Raw genomic sequence first — 25,407 nt, 5'->3', positions numbered from 1 at the left:
CTATATGCACCACGACAACTGGCTGTTCACCCTAAAGAGCAAAGAGCAAACTAAAGAGCAAAAACAGCTTCTTCCCCGCTGTTACCAGACTCCGTAACGACCCTCTTATGGACTGACCTCATGAACACTACATCGCTTTATGCTTCATCCGATGCCGGTGCTTATGTAGTTACATTTTTTACCTATTGTTGCCCTATTATGTATTTTCTTTTATTTCATTTTCATTTCATGTACTTAATGATCTGTTGAGCTGCTCGCTGAAAAATACTTTTCACCGTACCTCGGTACACGTGACAATAAACTAATCCAACTTCACCAGATATTTCTGACCCTGCTATCCCGAATCACTGCCCACACTGATACTGTTTCCTGATCTTCTGATACAAGATCCTTTCTCACTCACATGTTCATGTCCTCCTTTTAAACTGGGCTCCTCCTCTTCTTTTTCCATTCTGGTTGTCTTTTGGAAATGTGGTGTACCCTGGAATACTTATTTCCCAACCTTGGTCACCTTGTAACCGTGTCCCATAATAGCTATTAGATCTAATTGCTCATCTCTATTCATGCTACCCGTTCATCAATCTTAGTGTGAATGCTTCTTTCATTCCGATTAAGACCCTTGAATTTTATTTATTTTAGTACTGCTCTTTTCATGGATATTATTTGCTGATGTACTATTACAGTTACACTCTGACTCTTCATGTTACATTCTGAAATGAAAATCGCTTATTGTCACGAGTAGACTTCAATGAAGTTACTGTGAAAAGCCCCTAGTCGCCACATTCTGGCACCTGTTCGGCGAGGCTGTTACGGAAATCGAACTGTGCTGCTGGCCTGCTTGCAAAGCCAGCGATTTAGCCCAGTGTGCTAAACATCCCCTACTTCTACTTGCCTTTAACCAAATTGTTACACCACCCCAATGCCTTGACTTCTGAATTTAGCTTTAAAACCCTCCCTACACCTTTTTCCACCTTGCCCCCCCCCCCCCCCCCCCCATCCTCTCCACCGCTGTAGTTTCAAGCCTTAGTTATAACTTGTGAATGAAGGGAAAGAATTGTAATTTGTGCCCGAGTATCAAGAGAGAAAGGTTGGGGAATGGTGGAAAATGAAAAGAAAATAGAAAAATACATTTTGTGGCATAATAGAATGCTATGAAATAATACCAGTGTCAGGATTGTGGCGTTTAAGTAGGGAGAAAATGAGCAAGCAAATGCTCACATTCAAATTGCACCACATTTCCACACCCCCAGTTATAAGATTATTTTAAAACAAAATGGCGTGGTAATAAATCTGGCAAGTGAACATTCAGAGTTGTGTGTGAGTGGACAAAAGTAATGTAAGATCTGGGGTGAGTTCTTCTGGCCGTTCACACTGCTGCAGGTTTCCCGGCAGCGTGGGGTGGATTCACACCGGCGGGACCAGAAGATGCCGCTGCCGGCCAACGATGCGTCACCTCCTGCCGCCAACAAACATGTTCGGCGATGCCAGAGAATCTCACTCTGGTGTTTTGTGTTTCTTCTCCGATCTCAATCAGCCCTCTTGTCTTTGTGTAGCAGGAGGATAATGTACAGCAATAAGATAGAGAGAAAGGAAGAGTTTGGTGTGTGTGCAGGAGCGAGGAGTGAAAAGGATGTTTGTGGATTGCTGAATGTGAGTGTGAGGATGGTGATGTTTGAGCAGCCACTGGTGGCAGCAAAAGCCTACTGCACCTGGTATTCCCAGGCGGTCTCCCATCCAAGTACTAACCAGGCCTGAATCTGCTTAGCTTCCGAGATCAGACGAGATCGGGCGTTTTCAGACTAGTATGGCCGTAGGCATTTGCTTGCTCATTTTCTCCCTACTTAAACGCCACAATCCTGACACTGGTATTATTTCATAGCGTTCTATTATGCCACAGAATTTATTTTTCTATTTTCTTTTCATTTTCCACCATTCGCCAACCTTTCTCTCTTGATACTCGGGCACAAATTACAATTCTTTCCCTTCATTCACAAGTTACCACATTTGGCCTTCGAGTCTATACCACCATTCAATGAATTGTGACTCCTCTGCTTTTGACTCCATTTCCCCGCCTTTCATCCCCTTTGGTTGACAAATATTGCAAAATATCAGATGTCAAATTTATTATTGATTGAGAATGAATTGCCTTTTGCAGCAGACATTCCCAATCGTCTGCCACACTTTTAGGTGTTGAAGTATTTTCTAAGCGGCTCTCTTTTGTCAGTCCAAGCTCCCTAGTCTTGGACTTCCCCAATCAGCAGAAACAGTTTCACCGTGTCTCCTCTCTCTGTTCTCCAGGATATCCTGAAAACTTTGATCAAACCACAACTTGAGTTTCTAACATCGAAGGAAAACTGACAGATACTACCGAGTTTACTATGATCTGTTCTGTTGTCGCTACACTTGAATGATTCTGCTTGGATACCACGAGGCAGTCTTGTATAAGATACACAGATATCTTTATTAACAATACTGAACTACATACATATTTAGTCGGGATGTGAAGGACTCTCTACTAAGTCCTTACATGTTGTTAGTGATCTTTAGACTGGCCCCAGCTCTAGGTCGGAGCTGTTTTGCATCACTATGTGGGCGGTACTGTACTCAGTCTCATGTTAACCCTTTAGGTACCAGATCGTGGTTCTCCACTGTTGTGTTATGTAATTTGGAATAACACAAGCTGCCACTTGTTGCAGTTTTTTCTTAAATAATAAATATTCAAATTTTCAACAAATGTTAACCAACAACACGGAAAAAAAGAGAAAAAACAGTAACCCCCCCCCCAAATACAGAAGCAATAAATTAACAAAAATAATAATTAAATTACATGGAAACAAATACACATACCCAGTAAAGAACCCCACCCCCCCTGGGTTGCTGCTGAAATTGACCACCCCCTAATGCTCCGACAAGAAGTCTAGAAATGGCTGCCACCGTCGAGAAAGAAGTCCCCCATCTGCCTGATACCTGCCGTCCATCCTATCGGGTCTAAACCGGTGGTTCCCCTGTATCGGGGACCAAATTGAAGCCTTCATCTCCCCCCTATGCCGCCTCCACTGCCCCCAAATCACGTAGCCACCACCACCGGACTCGTAGTATACCTTGTTGGGGGGAGAGGGGGGGGAAGAGGGGGGGGGGGGGGGAGGGGGAGGGGGAGGGGGGGGGTGTCACTAACACCTATTGACCCTCCTGAAGAAAGCCTTCGGAATCATGATAGGAAGGCACTGGGAAGAGGAACAAGAACCTCGGGAGCACCATCATTTTGACAGACTGGACCCTGCCCGCTAGGGAGAGTGGCAATACATCCCACATCCTAAACTCCTCCTCCATCTGCTCCACCAGCTTCGTAAAGTTGAGCCTGTGCAGGGTCCCCCATGTCCTGGCTATCTGGACCCCCAGGTACCTGAAACTCCTCTCCGCCCTTTTCAGCAGGAGCTCCCCAATCCCTCTCTCCTGGTCAACCGGATGCACCATGAACAGCTCACTCTTCCCCACGTTGAGCTTATACCCGGAGAAGCCCACGTACTCCTCAAGTGTCCTCATCACCTCCAGCATCCACCCCACGGGGTCTGCCACATACAACAATAAATCATCCGCGTATAACGACAGCCGATGCTCCTTCGCACTATCCCCCTCCAGTTCCTCGACTCCCTCAGCGCCATGGCCAGGACCTCGATCGCCAACGCGAACAGCAGGGGAGACAGGGGACACCCCTGCCTCGACCCCGGTACAGTCGAAATTTCTACGACCTCCTCCCATTCATAACCACACTCGCCACCGGGGCATCATACAGCAGCCTCACCCACTTAATAAATCCCTCTCCAAACTCAAACCTTTTCAGAAGCTCCCTAAGATATCCCCATTCCACCCTATCGAAGGCCTTCGCAGCGTCCATCGTCGCCACTATCTCCGCCTCCCCATCCACCGCCGGCATCATTATGACATTGAGAAGCCTCCGTACATTGACGTTCAGGTGCCTCCCCTTCACAAAACCCATCTGATCCTTGTGTATGACCTGCGGCACCACGTCCGCCACCCTCCTGGCCAAGACCTTTGCTAGCAGCTTCGCGTCCACGTTGAGGAGCGAAATCGGTCTATACGACTAGCACTGAAGGGGGTCCTTCTCCCGCTTCAGAATCAATGAGATCAACGCCTTAGACATCGTCGGGGGCAAAGCCCCCCTTCCCTCGCCTCATTAAAGGTCCTTACTAGCAGCGGGCCCATCAGGTCTGAAACCTTCTTAAGAATTCAACCGGGAACCCATCGGACCCTAGTGCCTTCTCCGACTGCATGATCCCCATCGCGATAACCAGCTTCTCCAGCCCAACTGGTGCCCCCAACCCCTCCCACCTGCTCCTCCCCCACTCTCGGAAACCTTAGCTTGCCCAGAAAGTGGTCCATTCCTCCCTCCTCCACTGGGGGCACTGACCGGTATAGTTCCTCATAAAAGGCACTGAAAACTCCGTTAATGCACCTCACACTCCGCACCAGACTTCCTCCTCCATCCCTAATTCCCCCTATTTCCCTAGCCGCATCCCGCTTCCGGAGCTGGTGCGCCAGCATCCGACTCGCCTTTTCCCCGTATTCGTATACCGCCCCTGTGCCCTTCTCCACTGCGCCTCCGCCTTCCTGGTGGTCAATATATCAAACTCCGCTTGGAGGCTGTGCCGCTTCCTCAACAGCCCTTCCTCCGGGACCTCCTCGTATCTCCTGTCCACCCTCACCATTTCTTCCACCAGCCTCTCCCTCTCCCTTTTCTCCGCCCTCTCCCTATGCGCCCTGATGGAGAACAGCTCCCCCCTAACCACCGCTTTCAGCGCCTCCCAGACCACCCCCACCAGCACCTCCCCGTTATCATTAATTTCTAGGTACCCTTCTATTCACCTCCGAACCCGCCTGCACACCTCCTCGTCCGACAGCAGCCCCACCTCCAACCTCCACATCAGGCGTTGGTCCCTCCCCTCGCCCAGCTCTCGATCCACGCAATGCGGGGCGTGGTCTGTAATAGCTATCGGCGAATAATCCGCACCTTCCACCATCGGAATCAACGTCCTGCTCAGAACAAAAAAGTCAATCCGGGAGTAAGCCTTGTGGACATGGGAGAAGAACGAAAATTCCCGAGCCCCCGGCCTCATGAATCTCCAGGGGTCTACCCCTCCCATCTGGTCCATGAACCCCCTCAGCACTTTGGCCGGCGCTGGCCTCTTACCCGTCCTGGACCTCAAGCGATCCAGTGCTGGGTCCAGCACTGTGTTAAAATCCCCTCCCATTATTAAACTCCCGTCTCGAGGTCCGGAATCCAGCCCAGCATACGCCGCATAAAACCCGCATCGTCCCAATTTGGGGCGTACACAGTGACCAGCACCACCCACTCCCCCTGGAGCTTACCGCTTACCATCACATATCTGCCACAGCTATCCGCCACCACACTCGACGCCACAAACGACACTCTCTTCCCCGCCACCCCCCGGTTCTTCGCATCTAACCCCGAATGGAACACTTGCCCAACCCACCCCTTTCTCAACCTCACCTCATCCACCACCCTAAGGTGTGTCTCCTGGAGCATGGCCACATCCGCCCTCAGCCCCTTCAGATGCACGACCACCCGGGCCCGCTTGACCGGCCCGTTCAAACCCCTTACATTCCAGGTGACCAGCCGAATCGGCGGGCTCTTCCCCCCCCCCCCCCCCCCCCCCCTCAACCAATCAGCCACATCTCCTCCTTGGCCAGCCATGTGCCCGGGGTCCCCGCATGGCCCGTTCCCCACAGTGGCAGATATTTTTCCCACCCCCCCCCTTAAAGACCTCAGTTCCCTATCGACCCTTCCAGCAGCAACCCGGTACTCCCCCCCATTCCCTAATGCTCCCGCCATCCCAATGACCCCCCCTCCACCCCGGTGTAACACTGCGCCTCTCCTCCCTACCCACCAACAGGCACAGTCCCCTCCCGTTCCGGCCCCAGCGCGGGAAAACGCCCGCGCATCCAAATTAAGCCCCGCCCCTCAGCCCAAAGCGCGGGGAAAAAGCCCGCGCCACCCGCTCGGCCGGCCCCACCCCGACTTAGCGAATTCCCAGGCCCAAACTCCCCCGCCCTGGCCCGGGCAACCGTTCCCTCCCACGAGGCCCCGTCAACCTTCCCCAACCTTCAACCCCTCCCAATCCAACACCTTCACCCCTTTCCCGGAGCCCGTCCAACGGGCCTACAAAACATCCCCCAAACTTCCCCAAAAAGAAAAACAAAACAAAAGAACAAGGAAGAAAAAAACCTCAAAACACTCTACCACAATCCCCGACCCCCCCCTCAAGTCTCAGTCTGAGTCCAGCTTTTCGGCCTGAACAAAGGCCCAGGCCTCAACCGGGGAGTCAAAGTAATACTGGCAGTCTTTATAGGTGACCAAAGGAGCGCCGGCTGTAACAGGTTAAACTTCACCCCTCTCCTGTGCAGCACTGCTTTCGGCCGGTTATAACCGTCCCTTTTCTTCGCCACCTCCGCGCTCCAGTCCTGGTAAATTCGGATCTCTGCATTCTCCCACCTTCTGCTCCGCTCCTTCCTGGCCCACCTGAGCACACATTCTCGATCGACGAACCGGTGAAACCGCACCAGCACCACCCTTGGCGGCTCGTTGGGCTTGGGCTTCCTCACCAGCACTTGGTGGGCCCCCTCCAGCTCCAAGGGCCCCTGGACGGACCCCGCACCCATTAGCAAATTCAGCAGAGTGACCACATAGACCCCCAGGTCCGATCCTTCCAGCCCCTCCGGGAGGCCCAGGATCCGCAAATTCTTCCGCCGCGAGCGGTTCTCCATTTCCTCAAGCCTCGCCTGCCATTTCTTGTGGAGTGCCTTGTGCACCTCCACCTTCACCGCCAGGCTTAGGATTTCATCCTCGTTCTCCGAGGCTTTTTGCCGAACCTCGCAGATCTCCGCCCACTGGGCCGTCTGGGTCGCCAGGAGCTTGTTGAAAGAGGCTTTAGTGGTTCCAGCAGCTCAGCCTTCAACTCCCTAAAACAGCGATGGAGCAGCTCCTGCTGTTCCTGCGCCCACGCTGCCGGCTCCCCGTCCGCCGCCATCTTGTTCTTCCTCCCTCGCACTTTTCTCTGCTCCAGCACCGATGTTTTAACCGCCCCGCTCCTGGTCCAGTCCATCCACCGGCAGGGAAGCGTTACTGAAGCCTTCCCACACTGGGAAACGTCCGTCAAGCGCTGTTACGGGCCCTAGAAAGAGCCCAAAAGTCCAAAGATAGCGGGAGCCACCGAACGTGCGGCTTTTTCCCTTCTGGTTGTCTTTTGAAAATGTGGTGTATCCTGGATTACTAATTTCCCAACCTTGGTCACCTTGTAACCGTGTCCCTGTAATGCCAATTGGATCTCACGTTCATCTCTATTTATGCTGCCCGTTTGTCAATCTTAATGTGAATGCTGCCTTCATTCCGCGGTAGAGCCTTGAATTTTATTTATTTTAGTACTGCTCTTTTCATGGATGTTATTTGCTGATGCACTATTACAGTTACACTCTCTGACTCTTCATGTTACATTCTACTTGCCTTTAACCAAATTGTTACACCAGCCCAATGCCCTGACTTCTGAATTTAGCTTTGAAACCCTCCCTATACCTTTTTCCACCTCGCACCTCCCTTCCACCACAGTAACGTTTTAAAATTCAACACCTATCCACACCCCCAGTTATAAGATTCTTTTAAAACAGAATGGCGTGGTAATGAATCTGGCAAGTGAACATTCAGAGTCGTGTGTGAGTGGACAAAAGTAATGTAAGACCTGGGATGAGTTCTTCTGGCTGTTCACACTGCTGCAGGTTTCCCGGCAGCGTGGGGTGGATTCACACCGGCGGGACCAGAAGATGCCGCTGCCGGCCAAAGATGGACCACCTCCCACCGCTGAGCAACACGTCATGCGGAGGCCAGAGAATCTCGCCCTGGTGTTTTGTGTTTCTTCTCATCTCAATCACCCCTCTTGGCTTTGTGTAGCAGAGGATAATGTACAGCAATAAGATAGAGAGAAAGGAAGAGTTTGTGTGTGTGTGCAGGAGCGAGGGGTGAAAAGGATGTTTGTGGATTGCTGAATGTGAGTGTGAGGATGGTGAGATTTGAGCAGCCTCTGGTGGCAGCAAAAGCCTACTGCACCTGGTATTCCCAGGCGGTCTCCCATCCAAGTACTAACCAGGCCTGAATCTGCTTAGCTTCCGAGATCAGACGAGATCGGGCGTTTTCAGACTAGTATGGCCGTAGGCATTTGCTGTCCCCTTTTCTACCTAGTTAAAGGCCACAGTCCTGCATTAATGTTATTTGATAGCACTCTACTCTATCAAAGGACTTTTTTTTTCATTTTACCCCTTCCCCACCTCATTCTCTCAGGGCTCTGGCCCCAGACACATCTTACAAGCTTTTCCCTTCTTCAGGAACCTAGGAACAGAAGTCACTTATTTGGCCCTTTGAGTCTATCCAACCATGGAATGAATCCTGCCTGATCTGCCATCTAACTCCATTTTGCTGCTTTTACCCCAACCAAACTCCATCATCATTACCTTCGGTGAACAGCTATCTACGAATCTCCGTTCAAAATTTACCATTCATCTGGCATTAATTGCCTGCTTAGGAAGGGATTTCCCAACTTCCACTTGCATGTGGGATCATTTTTGAATTTCACTCCTGAAAGATAAAGCTATAATTTTTAAGAGTATGCCCTGTAGTTCTGGACTCCCCACCTGTGAAAATAATCTGTCCTATCTGGTCCTTTTAATACTTCAAAGACATTCATCAAATCATTTGTTAATCTGTTATATAGAATATGGTCTATTTTGTATAATCTTTCCTCATGATTTAGCCATTAAGAGTCCAGTTATAAATATACGTTGCACTCCCTCCTACTTATCTTTCCTCAGCAGTGGAGCCTGGAACTGCTCCCAGTACTCAAAGTGTGGTTTAACCAGGACTTTGTACCTTGTACTGAAGCAAGATTTTTACCCCCTTTTCTTTAGTTCTATCTATTAAGGCGCGCAGTGTATTAGTCTTTCTGGTTATTTTATGACATCTTCATGATGTTGTAGAATCATGGGGTCACACAATGGTTACAGTGCAGAAGGAGGCCATTCGGCCCATCGACTCTGCACCGACCCACTTAAGCCCTCACTTCCACCCTATCCCCGTAACCCAATAACCCCTCCTAACCTTTTTGGTCACTATAGGCAATTTACCATCGCCAATCCATCTAGCCCCGCACGTCTTTGGACTGAGGGAGGAAACTGGAGCACCCGAAGGAAATCCACGCAGACACAGGGAGAACGTGGCAATTGGCCGTCATGAATTGACTCTATACAGGGCTGTGTCCACCGTGGAAGCAGATGACCTTGAGCGAATTGACGATGACCAACGGATTCATCGATACATCCAGAAGGGACTTCCACACATCCCGCACTTGTGGGCCGACTGGGAAGGACACAAGAAGAAGGCAACGCAAATTGACCACCTCTGGAACAAGGAGCGGGAGCTCATCAAGACCCACACCGAGAAAGCTGAGGAATTGTTAAAATCACAGAACTTTTTCTCTAAAATATGGAATTGGGGACTGAGTTAGTTTATTAAGGATTGAGATTTAATTATAAAGTGTACTGGATAATCATTATTAATCATGAAACTGCACATCTTTGGACTGTGGGAGAAAAGCGGAGCACCCGGAGGAAACCCACGCAGACAAGGGGAGAACGTGCAGACTCCGCACAGACAGCGGCCCAGCAGGGAATCGAACTTGGGACCCTGGCACTGTGAAGCCACAGTGCTATTCACTTCTGCTACCATGCTGCCCCTCTGTGCCTACTCTGGCAGCAGTGTATGATGGGATTTAGGCTAGTTAATTTGCCCATGTTTTTGAGACACACGAGATGTATGGTCAGCAGATTACATAGTAAATAGGTTTTGTTACAAACATTTTATTGAGGTATTTATGGTTTTATGACAATAACAGAATAAACAATGTACATGCAAATATAAACATAGTGAAAAGCCCGTCTTGCTCCCTTACAGGTCCTACCTTTACTAACCCCCTACTCTAAACTAAGCTAAACCCCAACAGCCCCCCGCCCCCTTCTGCTGACGGTTAATTTTCCCCAAAGAAGTCGACAAACAGCTGCCACCTCTGGACGAACCCTAACAGTGACCCTCCCAAGGCGAACTTGATTTTCTCCAAACAGAGAAAGCTAGCCATGTCACTGAGCCAGGTCTCCGTCTTCGGGGGCTTTGGGTCCCTCCAGGCTAATAGTATCTGCCTCCGGGCTACCAGGGAAGCAAAGGCTAGAACGTCTGCCTCTTCCTCCTCCTGGATTCCCGGCTCTTCCGACACTCCGAAAATCGCCACCTCTGGACTCGGTGCCAAACTTGTTTTCAACACTTTGGACATGATATCCGCAAACCCCTGCCAGAATCACTTAAGCTTTGGGCATGCCCAGAACATATGGACATGGTTCGCTGACCCTCTCGCACACCTTGCGCACATATTGTAGCCACCTGGGTTGGCCACTTCCCGACTTAAAATGGAGATTCGCAAAGAACGCAGGGAAAAATGGACAGTATGAGAAAACAAGCAGTTTGCAGAGTTCTTCTGTATATTCGAGTTGCAGAAAGCAGACAGCATTGAAACCAGCAATCTGAATATTAATGAGCGAATTCCAGGCAAAATAGCAACAGTTAGGATAATCGAGGTAAAACCAGACTTCTCGGAGCCAGCAGGAGTCCAAGACAAAAGATGCTAACGAGCACCCAAGGACCGACCTATGATCAGGAAACAGCCGCAGTATTGGGGAATTCAAAACGATCGATTGGTACATGATCCAATCGATTGGAGTCAGATACGGGGTCTGCCCAAAAGGGGGATGGGACGTTTCGGCGTGGCCAGTTCGGCGTGGCCGATTCGGCGGGGCCAGTTCGGCGTAGCCGATTGGAATGGGACGTTTCGGCGTGGCCGATTCGGCGGAGGAGTTTTTCGGCGGAGGGACGTCAAATTAGTTATACAGTAGTCCCCCTTTATAACGCGGGTGTTGGGGTCCAAGACAGCATCCGAGCCGCGGATATCCACGATGGGGGTTTTAAATTTATTTAAAAATCTATGCCAGCGCTTCCCATTGAGAGTCTACTGGGGGCGGGGGGAGAGGTCAGACCCCCGTAGACTCTCAATGGGAAGCGCTAGCATAGATTTTTAAATAAATTTTAAACCCCCATCGTGGATCTAATTAAAACAGTGTCAATTTCAGCGGCCGGAGAGGGAAGCTGCTCTCTCACTGAAGCAATCAGCCGGCCGCTGAAATTGACACTGCCGGCTGCTCTCTCTCTCCAATCCAACTTTTAAGTTTTAATGTTTCTGATTGGAGGGAGAGAGCAGCCGGCAGTGTCAATTTCAGCGGCCGCTGATTGCTTCAGTGAGAGAGCAGCTTCCCTCTCCGGATCTGACTTTATACAGCCGGTTTTACTGAAGATATTGTGACTTTACACAATGTGTTAAGTCAGACAGCAATGTAGATCACTGGGCAGCTGCTTCAATACTTTCAGTAACACCGGCTATCTTTAAGAGTTTAATGTTGGTGCCTTTCTTTAAGAGACCCGGTTTGGTGCACAAACACGATATCTGAGGCGGCTGGAAGGAAAAGGTACAAGAAATGGGCTGCACAAACATTTTGCGACTATAACTAATTTGACGCCGAAACGTCCCTCCGCCGAAAAATTCCTCCGTCGAATCGGCTACGCCGAACTGGCCACGCCGAACTGCCCACGCCGAAACGTACCAAACCCACCCAAAAGGGCACGAAGCCCCTGTGGCCAAAAAAGACAGGTCCCAAGTTCAATTCGGTCTCTTGGCAGTTTCCCTCGATAGACTTCTCGGCAGGGTCACGCAGCAGACCGAAACAACACTTGACCCTGAACTGCCTTGCAGCTGCACCAACAAGTAAGTGTCCAGTCAACGCACGCTACGAGATAGGCGCTCCTGACCCTTAGTCCGTACCAGCTGGAAGCCTGCAGTCTCAGGATTAAACAAGAGGCCATTGTTCCCTGACCCAGTGGGTTCCTTTTCCAGAAGATAAGTATTGGCCTGTAGTGGTAGAAGTAGCTTAGTTTTGCAGTATTTATGCATGAGTAGCGATTGACTGTGTATATAATAAATGTGTTTTGATTTGAACCTTACTAACTGGTGTATTAAGTTATTGATCAGCACTTGAACTTGAACCTCGTGGTGGTATCATAAAGATACCTGGCGACTCTAGAGCAAGGGAATAAAGCAGAGCCAATTGAGTGTGAAGCACACTCACCAAAATGAGCAACATTTAGTGGTGAACTCTGACGTGACTCGATCTAGAAGTGGCCTCACCACTCCGAGATAACCTAGAAATTTGAAATTAGAATCCAATTGGGAACAGAAACAACCACAAGTATTCAAGCAGTTCTGATCAATCCTCATAATTCGGAAGTGTGTTTTTGCATGCATAACCTTCATGGTTATAAGGTAAAACTGATAGATTCTATTGCGAAAAACTGTCGGGAGTTTGTTTTCCGGAAATTAGCGAAAGCCGTATCCGTGTTCAAAGCACCGCCTTAGTATCCATTTGTTCCAAATTTAAAAGAAAGCATTAAGATAGGGAAAATGGCCAGGCAGGCAATGGAACGCCTCATGAACCCTCAACAATTCGTGGTCGCAGCGAGCAGCAGCAGAGTAGGTCAGTGTCCCGTTTGGGAAGTTGAATTGAGGAAGTACCTCGAAGGGAAGGGATGGCCCCTTTGGAATGACTTTTGCTCAAATGAGGAAACAGGTCCCGGGTGTATAGGACATACTTGGTGGGAGAACCTGAGTGAGATTCATAAAAAGAGTTTAGGAAAAGCACGTAAGCCGATGGTAATTGTGTCCTGTTTGGCACAATTGCGAGGCACAGAGGAGGTCGTTCAGACGCTCCGCAAAGAGTTAGTGGAGAAACATCAAATGAGCAAGGTTGATGTTAGCGAGGTAGAGAGCGAGAATATAGGATTAAGGAAGAAGTTGGCAGTGAAGGACAGAGAGGTGGATGATGCCAAGAGGGCTCACCAGTCTTGTCTAGCGCATCTGAGCAGCTTCCAAACACAGTACGATAAGGCCTATCATGACACACATGTGCAGTCCTGGTAAGAGAGGAAACAGAGAAGCAGGTAGAGGCATTGCGAAAGCAATCTAATGACTTAAAGGCAGCGTTAAGAGCACTCCATGCTGCTACCATGGAGCAGAGACAAAGCTCCTTAGACCATGCGAAATGTCGGAAGCAGATTGCTGATCTGCAGTCTTTGCTTTCCGTACAAAATGGGTTTCAAAGCACATTTGGATCTCAGTTAGAGGAAGAAGATGGCCCTGATTGGCAGGAACTGAGTGAGACAGCGCAGAGATATGTTCAGGGAACATGTGCGCAGGGAAAGCCCCAGAAAAGAAAAGCACCCCAACCCCCCACAGAGCAGATAGATCAGGCACCAATGAATCCAGTCACCACCCAACGCACAGCCGCAGCGGACGGAGACACGGAATTCACGTACACCACCCCCTTAACCGTGACCCAACTAAGGGACGCGTGCGAGAAGATCCCACCATTCCTCCCCACCGCAGCTCCCCACCAATTCTTCGCTAGAGTAAAGCAGCAGGCGACTATGTACAGCCTGGATGAGCGTGAGCAGGTGAAGCTCACCATTTTAAGTTTAGACCCCTCAGTTGTAGCGGCCCTTCCCGACCCCAGAACGTAGGAGAAGGCACCCTTGCAGAGATGCACACGGCGATCCTAGACACGATCGGTTATAACAGAGGTGACCCAGTAGAAGGCCTGAATAAGTGCAGGCAAAAGAAAACTGAACACCCCACAGCGTTTGCAGGACGTCTGTGGATACATTTTACAGCAGTTTTCGGTGACTTAAACCGCGCCCATTTGACCCCAGACAATACGGCCAAATGGACCCGCACCCTTATCTCCCATGCCACAGAGGCAGGACAAAGAGCTTGCACTAACTATGACCCCCTCAGAGGAAACTCATAATGAGAAATGGGTTTTAAAAAGATTGTCCCGCGCTTGGGAGCAATCTGTCCATAGTAAACCCGCAGTTAGGAAACCCGAAGATCAGCAGGCAGAGGCTGATATTCAGGCAGTTGGAGCACAGCAGAACCCCGCATGGGTGAATGAAGGCAGGAACAGCCCCCCACAGAAACCACAGGAGTGTTACAACTGTGGACAATTGGGACACTTTGCTCGAGAATGTAATGCCCCACAAAAGCCAGAGAGCCCAGCAAACAGGCATTCTGAATAGGAACAGGACAAAGCCCATTCACAGTGTAGGCACCCATTCAGATCAGTCAGACATGGACGGAACAGACTGACGGTGTTCGGGCTGCCCCACTTGGGTCTGTGACACCCTTTGGGATAGGTCCGGACGACCAGTAGTCGCAGCAAAAATACGGGGACAGCCCATTGAATTACTCTGGGACACAGGAGGGTCCCGCACCACAATTAATTCCTCCAATATGTTTCAAAAAGACACGTGGCCCACTACAGCCACAATCACCCTCAGCGGCTTCACAGGCCACTCACAGCAGGGACACATCACAGCCCCTGTACCCATTCAGATAGGTAACATCACAACAAGACACCCCATAGTTTTAGTGGATCTGCCCTACACAGCAGAGCACATTTTAGGAATAGACTTTATGAATTCGCACAGCCTGTCATTTGATCCAGTGAATCAATGTGTCTGGAAAATGGCAAGGTCAGCAAGAGCCCCCGTAACGCTCACGGTAGGTGAGTATGCAAACAGGATTAGCGCAGTCGGAGAATATTGCTTTGATCCGACCACACTTAGTACGGACAAACAGGTTAGGGCAGTTTTAAAGAACAAAGAACAAAGGAAATTACAGCACAGGAACAGGCCCTTCGGCCCTCCCAGCCTGCGCCGATCCAGATCCTTTATCTAAACCTGTCTCCTATTTTCCAAGGTCTACTTCTCTCTGTTCCCCACCCGTTCATATATCTGTCCAGATGCATCTTAAATGATGCTATCGTGCCCGCCTCTACCACCTCCGCAGGCAAAGCATTCCAGGCACCCATCACCCTCTGCGTAAAAAACTTTCCACACACATCTCCCTTAAACTTTTCCCCTCTCACCTTGAAATCGTGACCCCTTGTAATTGACACCCCCACTCTTGGAAAAAGCTTGTTGCTATCCACCCTGTCCATACCTCACAATTTTGTAGACCTCAATCAGGTCTCCCCTCAACCTCCGTCTTCCCAATCCTAATCTACTCAACCTTTCTTCATAGCTAGCACCCTCCATACGGAAGGACCCTACCATGGGCAGCAGGGTAGCATGGTGGTTAGCATAAATGCTTCACAGCTCCAGGGTCCCAGGTTCGATTCCCGGCTGGGTCACTGTCTGTGTGGAGTCTGCACGTCCTCCCCCTGTGTGCGTGGGTTTCCTCCGGGTGCTCCGGTTTCCTCCCACAGTTCAAAGATGTGCGGTTAGGTGGATTGGCCATGCTAAATTGCCCGTAGTGTCCTAATAAAAAAGTAAGGTTAAGGGGGGGTTGTTGGGTTACGGGTATAGGGTGGATACGTGGGTTTGAGTAGGGTGATCATGGCTCGGCACAACATTGAGGGCCGAAGGGCCTGTTCTGTGCTGTACTGTTCTATGTTCTATGTTCTATACCAGGCAACATCCTGGTGAATCTCCTTTGCACCCTCTCTAAAGCATCCACATCCTTCTGGTAATGTGGCGACCAGAACTGCACACAGTATTCCAAATGTGGCCTAAACAAAGTCCGATACAACTGTAACATGACTTGCCAACTCTTGTCCTCAATACCCCGTCCGATGAAGGCAAGCAAGCACTCTATTGACCTGCGTCGCCACCTTCAGGGTACAATGGACCTGAACTCCTAGATCTCTCCGTACATCAATTTTCCCCAGGACTCTTCCATTGACCATATAGTCTGCTCTTGAGTTAGATCTTCCAAAATGCATCACCTCGCATTTGCTTGGATTGAACTCCATCTGCCATTTCTCTGCCCAACTCTCCAATCTATCTATATTTTGCTGTATTCTCTGACAGTCCGCCTCGCTATCTTAAACTCCACCAATCTTAGTATCATCTGCAAACTTGCTCATCAGACCACTTCTACCTTCGTCCAGATCATTTATGTATATCACAAACAACAGTGGTCCGAGCACGGATCCCTGTGGAACACCACTAGTCACCTTTCTTCATTTTGAGACACTCCCTTCCACCACTACTCTCTGTCTCCTGTTGCCCAGCCAGTTCTTTATCCATCGAGCTAGTACACCCTAAACCCCATACAACTTCACTTTTTCCATCAACCTGCCATGGGAAACTTTATCAAATGCTTTACTGAAGTCCATGTATATGACATCTACAGCCCTTCCCTCATCAATTAACTTTGTCACTTTCTCAAAGAATTCTATTAGGTTTGTAAGACATGACCTTCCCTGCACAAAACCATGCTGCCTATCACTGATAAGTCTATTTTCTTCCAAATGCGAATAGATCCTATCCCTCAGTATCTTCTCCAACAGTTTGCCTACCACTGACGTCAAGCTCACAGGTCTATAATTTCCTGGATTATCCCTGATACCCTTCTTAAACAAAGGGACAACATTAGCAATTCTCCAGTCCTCTGGGACCTCACCCGTGCCCAAGGATGCTGCAAAGTTATCTGTTAAGGCTCCAGCTATTTCGTCCCTCGCTTCCCTCAGTAACCTGGGATAGATCCCATCCAGTCCTGGGGACTTGTCCACCTTAATGCCTTTTAGAATACCCAAAACCTCCCCCTTCCTTATGCCGACATGACCTAGAGTATTTAAACATCCATCCCTAGCCTCAACATCCATCATGTCCCTCTCCTTGGTGAATACCGATGCAAAGTACCCATTAAGAAGTTCACTAATTTCCTCTGACTCCACGCATAAATTCCCTCTTTTGTCTTTGTGTGGGCCAATCCTTTCTCAAGTTGCCCTCTTGCTCCTTATATACGAATAAAAGGCTTTGGGATTTTCCTTAACCCTGTTAGCCAAAGATATTTCATGACCCCTTTTAGCCCTCTTTATTGCGTGTTTGAGATTTGTCCTACTTTCCCGATATTCCACCAAAGCTTCATCAGTTTTGAGTCGCCTCGATCTTCTGTATGCTTCCTTTTTCCTCTTAGCTAGTCGCACAATTCCACCCGTCATCCATGGTTCCGTAATCTTGCCATTTCTATCTCTCATTTTCACAGGAACATGTCTGTCCTGCACTCTAATAAACCCTTCCTTAAAAGACTCCAACATTTCAAATGTGGATTTACCCTTAAACAGCTGCTCCCAATCCACATTCCCAAGCTCCTGCCGAATTTTGTTATAGTTGGCCTTTCCCCAATTTAGCACTCTTCCTTTAGGACCACTCTCGTCTTTGTTCATGAGTATTCTAAAACTTATGGAATTGTGATCGCTATTCCCAAAGTAATCGCCGACTGAAAAGTCAAACACCTGTCCGGGATCATTCCCCAATACCAGGTCCAGTATGGCCCCTTCCCGAGTTGAACTATTTACATACTGCTCTAAAAAAACTCTCCTGGATGCTCCTTACAAATTCTGCTCCATCTACGCCTCCAACACTATATGAGTCCCATTCAATGTTGGGGAAGTTAAAATCTCCCACCACAACCACCCTATTGCTCCTACATTGTTCTATAATCTGTCTACATATTTGTACCTCTACTTCACGCTCACTTTTGGGAGGCCTATAGTAAAGTCCCAACAATGTTACTGCACCCTTCCTATTTCTTAGCTCTATCCATATTGCCTCAGTGCTCGAATCCTCCATCGTGCCCTCCTTAATCACAGCTGTGATATCATCTCTGACCAGTAATGCAACTCCTCCACCCCTTTTACCTCCTTCTCCATCCCTCCTGAAGCATCTATACCCTGGGATATTTAGTTGCCAGTTTTGCCCATCCCTCAACCAAGTCTCAGTAATACCAATAACATCATATTCCCAGATACTAATCCAAGCCCTAAGTTCATCTGCCTTACCTGCTACACTTCTCGCATTAAAACAAATGCACCTCAGACCACCTGTCCCTTTGCGATCATCATCTCTTCCCTGTCTACTCTTCCACTTAGTCACATTGAGTTTATTATCCAGTACCTTACTGGCTTTAGTTGCTGCTTCTTTACTGACCTCTAACTTCCTAATCTGGTTCCCATCCCCCTGCCAACCTCCCCAACAGTGTTAGCAAAAGCACCCCCGAGGACATTAGTTCCAGTCCTGCCCAGGTGTAGACCATCCGATTTGTAATGGTCCCACCGCCCCCAGAACCGGTTCCAATGTCCCACAAATCTGAACCCCTCCATCCTGCACCATCTCTCAAACCACGTATTCATTCTGACTATTCTTAAATTTCTACTCTGACTGTTTCGTGGCACTGGTAGCAATCCTGAGATTACTACATTTGAGTTCCTACTTTTTAACTTGTCTCCTAACTCCCTAAATTCTGATTGCAGGACCTCATCCCGTTTTCTACCTATATTGTTGATACCTATATGCACCACGACAATTGGCTGTTCACCCTAAAGAGCAAAGAGCAAACTAAAGAGCAAAAACAGCTTCTTCCCCGCTGTTACCAGACTCCGTAACGACCCTCTTATGGACTGACCTCATGAACACTACATCCCTTTATGCTTCATCCGATGCCGGTGCTTATGTAGTTACATTTTTTACCTATTGTTGCCCTATTATGTATTTTCTTTTATTTCATTTTCATTTCATGTACTTAATGATCTGTTGAGCTGCTCGCTGAAAAATACTTTTCACCGTACCTCGGTACACGTGACAATAAACTAATCCAACTTCACCCACCAGATATTTCTGACCCTGCTATCCCGAATCACTGCCCACACTGATACTGTTTCCTGATCTTCTGATATAAGATCCTTTCTCACTCACATGTTCATGTCCTCCTTTTAAACTGGGCTCCTCCTCTTCTTTTTCCATTCTGGTTGTCTTTTGGAACTGTGGTGTACCCTGGAATAATTATTTCCCAACCTTGGTCACCTTGTAACCGTGTCCCATAATAGCTATTAGATCTAATTGCTCATCTCTATTTATGCTACCCGTTCATCAATCTTAGTGTGAATGCTTCTTTCATTCCGATTAAGACACTTGAATTTTATTTATTTTAGTACTGCTCTTTTCATGGATATTATTTGCTGATGTACTATTACAGTTACACTCTGACTCTTCATGTTACATTCTGAAATGAAAATCGCTTATTGTCACGAGTAGACTTCAATGAAGATACTGTGAAAAGCCCCTAGTCGCCACATTCCGGCACCTGTTCGGCGAGGCTGTTACGGAAATCGAACTGTGCTGCTGGCCTGCTTGCAAAGCCAGCGATTTAGCCCAGTGTGCTAAACATCCCCTAACTTCTACTTGCCTTTAACCAAATTGTTACACCACCCCAATGCCTTGACTTCTGAATTTAGCTTTAAAACCCTCCCTACACCTTTTTCTACCTTGCCCCCCCCCCCCACCTCCACCCCCCATCCTCTCCACCGCTGTAGTTTCAAGCCCTAGCCACACCCCCAGTTATAAGGTTCTTTTAAAACAAAATGGCGTGGTAATAAATCTGGCAAGTGAACATTCAGAGTCATGTGTGAGTGGACAAAAGTAATGTAAGATCTGGGTTGAGTTCTTCTGGCCGTTCACACTGCTGCAGGTTTCCCGGCAGCGTGGGGTGGATTCACACCGGCGGGACCAGAAGATGCCGCTGGCGGCCAACGATGCGTCACCTCCTGCCGCCAAGAAACATGTTCGGCGATGCCAGAGAATCTCACTCTGGTGTTTCACGTTTCTTCTCCGATCTCAATCAGCCCTCTTGTCTTTGTATAGCAGGAGGATAATGTACAGCAATAAGATAGAGAGAAAGGAAGAGTTTGGTGTGTGTGCAGGAGCGAGGAGTGAAAAGGATGTTTGTGGATTGGTGAATGTGAGTGTGAGGATGGTGATGTTTGAGCAGCCACTGGTGGCAGCAAAAGCCTACTGCACCTGGTATTCCCAGGCGGTCTCCCATCCAAGTACTAACCAGGCCTGAATCTGCTTAGCTTCCGAGATCAGACGAGATCGGGCGTTTTCAGACTAGTATGGCCGTAGGCATTTGCCTGCTCATTTTCTCCCTACTTAAACGCCACGATCCTGACACTGGTATTATTTCATAGCGTTCTATTGTGCCACAGGATTTATTTTTCTCTTTTCTTTTCATATTCCACCACTCTCCAACCTTTCTTTCTTGATACTCGGGCACAAATTACAATTCTTTCCCTTCATTCACAAGTTACCACATTTGGCCTTCGAGTCTATACCACCATTCAATGAATTGTGACTCCTCTGCTTTATGACTCCGTTTCCCCACCTTTCATCCCCATCAGGAGCACCTTTGGTTGACAAATATTGCAAAATATCAGATGTCAAATTTATTATTGATTGAGAATGAATTGCCTTTTGCAGCAGACATTTCCAATCTTCTGCCACACTTTTAGGTGTTGAAGTATTTTCTAAGCTCACTCTATGGCTCTCTTTTGTCAGTCCAAGCTCCCTCGTCTTGCACTTCCCCAATCAGCAGAACCAGTTTCTCCGTGTCTCCTCTATCTGTTCTCCAGGATATCCCGAAAACTTTGATCAAACCACAACTTGAGTTTCTAGCATCGAAGGAAAACTGACAGATACTACCGAGTTTACTTTGTTCTGTTCTGTTGTCGCTACACTTGAATGATTCTGCTTGGATACCACGAGGCAGTCTTGTATAAGATACACAGATATCTTTATTAACAATACTGAACTACATACATATTTAGTCGGGATGTGAAGGACTCTCTACTAGGTCCTTACATGTTGTTAGTGATCTTTAGACTGGCCCCAGCTCTAGGTCGGAGCTGGTTTGCATCACTATGTGGGCGGTACTGTACTCAGTCTCATGTTAACCCTTTAGGTACCAGATCGTGGTTCTCCACTGTTGTGTTATGTAATTTGGAATAACACAAGCTGCCACTTGTTGCAGTTTTTTCTTAAATAATTTATATTCAAATTTTCAACAAATGTTAACCAACAACACGGAAAAAAAGAGAAAAAACAGTAACCCCCCCCCCCCAAATGCAGAAGTAATAAATTAACAAAAATAATAATTAAATTACATGGAAACAAATACACATACCCAGTAAAGAACCCCCCCCCCCCCCCCCCCCCCCGGGTTGCTGCTGAAATTGACCACCCCCTAATGCTCCGACAAGAAGTCTAGAAATGGCTGCCACCGTCGAGAAAGAAGTCCCCCATCTGCCTGAAACCTGCCGTCCATCCTATCGGGTATAAACCGGTTGTTCCCCTGTATCGGGGACCAAATTGAAGCCTTCAACTCCCCCCTATGCCGCCTCCACTGCCCCCAAATCTTGAGGGTAGCCGCCACCACCGGACTCGTAGTATACTTTGTTGGGGGGGAGTGGCAACGGCGCCGTCACCAAAGCCTCCAGGCTCGTGCCCACACAGGACGCCACCTCCATCCTTTTCCAAGCCGCCCCCTCCCACTCCACCACCCACCTACGTATCATCGCCACATCGGCGGCGCAGTACTACCCACACAGGTTGGGCAACACCAACCCCCCCACATCCCTATTCCGCTCCAGGAACACCCTCCTCACCCTCAGAGTCTGATGCGCCCACAGAAACCCCATAATACTCCTATTGACTCTCCTGAAGAAAGCCTTCGGAATCATGATAGGGAGGCACTGGGAAGAGGAACAAGAACCAGGAGACTCATCCGGAGTGAGACTCATACAGAGTGGGAGATTGAAACTTGGTAATTTGGTGCAGTGAGGTAATTCGGTGCAGAGTGTGAGGAGGTGCTTTTTAACCCTGGTAAGTGACTGGTAAGTAGTCTCTCTTTTTCTTTTCATTGTCTAATTTATTTATTTTTATTTTGAAATTCTAGTTGTTTACGTTTACCAAGGGTTTAAGACATGGCAAGAGATCCCAGACCCGTGTCATGCTCCTCGTGTGCGATGTGGGAGCTCAGGGACACGTCCACTGTCCCTGGCTCCTTCACGTGCAAAAAGTGTGTTCAGTTGCAGCTCTTGTTAGACCGCTTGACGGCTCTGGAGCTGCGGATGGACTCACTTTGGAGCATCCGCGATGCTGAGGAGGTCGTGGATAGTACGTTTAGCGAGTTGGTCACACCGCAGGTGAAGGTTACTGAGGGAGATAGAAAATGGGTGACCAAAAGAAAGAGCAAGAGTAGGAAGGCAGTGCAGGTGTCCCCTGCGGTCATCTCCCTGCAAAACAGATATACCGCTTTGGATACTGTTGAGGAAGATGGCTCACTAGGGGAAGGCAGCAGCAGCCAGGTTCATGGCACCGTGGCTGGCTCTGCTGCACAGCAGGGCAGGAAGAAAAATGGCAGGGCTATAGTGATAGGGGACTCGATCGTAAGGGGAATAGACAGGCGGTTCTGTGGACGCAATCGAGACTCCAGGATGGTATGTTGCCTCCCTGGTGCAAGGGTCAAGGATGTCTCGGAGCGGCTGCAGGACATTCTGGGGGGGGAGGGTGAACAGCCAGCTGTCGTGGTGCACATAGGCACCAACGATATAGGTAAAAAACGGGATGAGGTCCTACAAGCGGAATTCAGGGAGTTAGGAGTTAAACTAAAAAGTAGGACCTCAAAGGTAGTAATCTCAGGATTGCTACCAGTGCCACGAGCTAGTCAGAGTAGGAATGTCAGGATAGATACGATGAATGCGTGGCTCGAGAGATGGTGCAAGAGGGAGGGATTCAAATTCCAGGGGCATTGGGACCGGTTCTGGGGGAGGTGGGACCAGTACAAACCGGACGGTCTTCACTTGGGCAGGACTGGAACCGATGTCCTAGGGGGGGTGTTTTCTAGAGCTGTTGGGGAGGGTTTAAACTAATGTGGCAGGGGGATGGGAACCAATGCTGGAAGTTGGAAGGTAGTAAAACATGGACAGAAACAAAAGGAAGTAAGGGGAAAAGTGCAAGGCAGAGAAGACATAGTCCGAAATCCATAAGGGCGACAGTACAAGGTACAGTGACTGAGGGGAGCTCGGTGAATAGGCCCAGTAATAACAAAAGGAATAAAACTGGAGATGTTAAGATTCAAAACAGAGGTAAAAAAACCAACATAAGTGTACTTTACCTGAATGCTCGTAGTATTCGGAATAAAGTAAATGAGTTGGTGGCACAAATCATCGTAAATGACTATGATTTAGTGGCCATTACTGAAACATGGTTAAAGGATGGTCACGACTGGGAGTTAAATATCCGAGGGTATCAAACTATTCGGAAGGACAGAGTGGATGGTAAGGGAGGTGGTGTTGCTCTGTTATTTAAGGATGACATCCGGGCAATAGTAAGGGATGACATCGGTGCTATGGAGGATAAGGTTGAATCCATTTGGGTGGAAAAGTCACTGATAGGAGTAGTCTATCGGCCACCAAATAGTAACGAGATGGTGGGGCAGGCAATAAACAAAGAAATAACTGATGCATGTAGAAATGGTACAGCAGTTATCATGGGGGATTTTAATCTACATGCCGATTGGTTTAACCAGGTCGGTCAAGGCAACCGTGAGGAGGAGTTTATAGAATGTATCCGCGATAGTTTCCTAGAACAGTATGTAATGGAACCTACGAGGGAACAAGCGGTCCTAGATCTTGTCCTGTGTAATGAGACAGGATTGATTCATGATCTCATAGTTAGGGATCCTCTCGGAAGGAGCGATCACAATATGGTGGAATTTAAAATACAGATGGAGGGTGAGAAAGTAAAATCAAATACTAGTGTTTTGTGTTTAAACAAAGGAGATTACAAGGGGATGAGAGAAGAACTAGCTAAGGTAGACTGGGAGCTAAGACTTTATGGTGGAACAGTTGAGGAACAGTGGAGAACCTTCCAAGCGATTTTTCACAGTGCTCAGCAAAGGTTTATACCAACAAAAAGGAAGGACGGAAGAAAGAGGGAAAATCGACCGTGGATATCTAAGGAAATAAGGGAGAGTATCAAATTGAAGGAAAAAGCATATAAAGTGGCAAAGATTGCTGGGAGATTAGAGGACTGGGAAATCTTTAGGGGGCAACAGAAAGCTACTAAAAAAGTTATAAAGAAGAGTAAGATAGAGTATGAGAGTAAACTTGCTCAGAATATAAAAACAGACAGTAAAAGTTTTTACAAATATATAAGACAAAAAAGAGTGGCTAAGGTAAATATTGGTCCTTTAGAGGATGAGAAGGGAGTTTTAATAATGGGAAATGAGGAAATGGCTGAGGAACTGAACAGGTTTTTTGGGTCGGTCTTCACAGTGGAAGACACAAATAACATGCCAGCGACTGATAGAAATGAGGCTATGACAGGTGAGGACCTTGAGACGATTGTTATCACTAAGGAGGGAGTGATGGGCAAGCTAATGGGGCTAAAGGTAGACAAGTCTCCTGGCCCTGATGGAATGCATCCCAGAGTGCTAAAAGAGATGGCTAGGGAAATTGCAGATGCACTAGTGATAATTTACCAAAATTCACTAGACTCTGGGGTGGTCACGGTGGATTGGAAATTAGCAAACGTGACGCCACTGTTTAAAAAAGGAGGTAGGCAGAAAGCAGGAAATTATAGGCCAGTGAGTTTAACTTCGGTAATAGGGAAGATGCTGGAATCTATCATCAAGGAAGAAATTGCGAGGCATCTGGATAGAAATTGTCCCATTGGGCAGACGCAGCATGGGTTCGTAAAAGGCAGGTCATGCCTAACTAATTTAGTGGAATTTTTTGAGGACATTACCAGTGCAGTAGATAACGGGGAGCCGATGGATGTGGTATATCTGGATTTCCAGAAAGCCTTTGACAAGGTGCCACACAAAAGGTTGCTGCCTAAGATAAAGATGCATGGCATTAAGGGTAAAGTAGTAGCATGGATAGAGGATTGGTTAATTAATAGAAAGCAAAGAGTTGGGATAAATGGGTGTTTCTCTGGTTGGCAATCAGTAGCTAGTGGTGTCCCTCAGGGATCCGTGTTGGGCCCACAATTGTTCACAATTTACATTGATGATTTGGAGTTGGGGACCAAGGGCAATGTGTCCAAGTTTGCAGATGACACTAAGATGAGTGGTGAAGCGAAAAGTGCAGAGGATACTGGAAGTCTGCAGAGGGATTTGGATAGGTTAAGTAAATGGGCTCGGGTCTGGCAGATGGAATACAATGTGGACAAATGTGAGGTTATCCATTTTGGTAGGAATAACAGCAAACGGGATTATTATTTAAACGATAAAATATTAAAGCATGCCGCTGTTCAGAGAGACTTGGGTGTGC

The 25,407-nt window shown here is 48.1% G+C and overlaps 3 non-coding genes across 3 annotated transcripts; all 3 read right to left on the bottom strand.

Moving 5' to 3' along the window:
* Positions 1–1,697: 1,697 nt before the first annotated feature.
* On the bottom strand, positions 1,698–1,816 carry LOC119975346. Its single transcript, XR_005462751.1, has one exon. It is a non-coding gene; the product is annotated as a 5S ribosomal RNA (ribosomal RNA).
* A 6,309-nt stretch (positions 1,817–8,125) lies between these two features.
* On the bottom strand, positions 8,126–8,244 carry LOC119975335. The gene has a single exon (XR_005462748.1). It is a non-coding gene; the product is annotated as a 5S ribosomal RNA (ribosomal RNA).
* Positions 8,245–20,080: 11,836 nt separating this feature from the next.
* LOC119975331 lies at positions 20,081–20,199 on the bottom strand. Its single transcript, XR_005462747.1, has one exon. It is a non-coding gene; the product is annotated as a 5S ribosomal RNA (ribosomal RNA).
* Positions 20,200–25,407: the final 5,208 nt, after the last annotated feature.

This window comes from Scyliorhinus canicula, chromosome 12 (genome assembly GCF_902713615.1).
Source record: "Scyliorhinus canicula chromosome 12, sScyCan1.1, whole genome shotgun sequence".
Classification (NCBI taxonomy): Eukaryota; Metazoa; Chordata; class Chondrichthyes; order Carcharhiniformes; family Scyliorhinidae; genus Scyliorhinus; species Scyliorhinus canicula.
Note: the sequence above shows the minus strand (reverse complement) of the source record. Positions and strands in the feature narration are given on the sequence as shown.